Raw genomic sequence first — 856 nt, 5'->3', positions numbered from 1 at the left:
TGAAAGATGCATATTCTCTCTCTCTCTCTCTCTCTCTCTCTCTCTCTCGTTTTCACCTAGCAGTCAAGAAGAACAGACACTTCCACGATGCGAATGAAGGGACTGTCAGACTTTGAAATTTCCTCCAGGGTCGAATAAGGGGCGATTTAGGAATTTCCTTTAAGTGAACACGCCCGGCACTGTGCCGCTCCCTGATTAGCCAATGGGAAGGGCAGTGGACCTATGGCTAATTACCATGTTTCTCTTTTATTAGATAGGATTATTGTACTATTCATTTGTATGACAATTGTAAGGCTCCTTTTGCCCACCTCAGTATGTTCAGATTAACAAGGTTCTAGGTGATTAAGCATAGATTTTATAAAGAGAAGCAGGCTGGGATGGTAGACTGAAGCCAGATGGTGGAGGGGCAGAAATTGAACATAGAAAATGTCAATAACATGCAGTCATTGTTGGCTTCTGAGCTGAGTTATAACGCTTACCTGGCCACAGTGTCCTAGACAGACTAAAGCGGGGGAAAATGTAAGTAAGGAGAACTATGAAGTGTTGTTTAAATAATTTATTTTATTTTAAAAATCATTTGGAAATATTCTAGTAATACAGAAATACATGCTAATTTGTTTTTAAAAATTTTGAATACTCAGAAATATGAAAAAATAGATATGAAGCTTCCTAAGGCCCTCACCTCATGTCAATCTATTCCACTAGAGCCATGGTCTGCAAACTGCGGCTCACGAGCCACATGCGGCTCTTTGGCCCCTTGAGCGTGGCTCTTCCTAAGCCTTAGGAGTACCCTAATTAAGTTAATAACAATGTACCTACCTATATAGTTTAAGTTTAAAAAATTTGGCTCTCAAAA

Source organism: Myotis davidii, unplaced genomic scaffold, assembly GCF_000327345.1.
Source record: "Myotis davidii unplaced genomic scaffold, ASM32734v1 scaffold8, whole genome shotgun sequence".
NCBI classification, from domain to species: Eukaryota; Metazoa; Chordata; class Mammalia; order Chiroptera; family Vespertilionidae; genus Myotis; species Myotis davidii.
The sequence above is the reverse complement of the archived record's forward strand: the minus strand, read 5'-3'. Positions refer to the sequence as shown.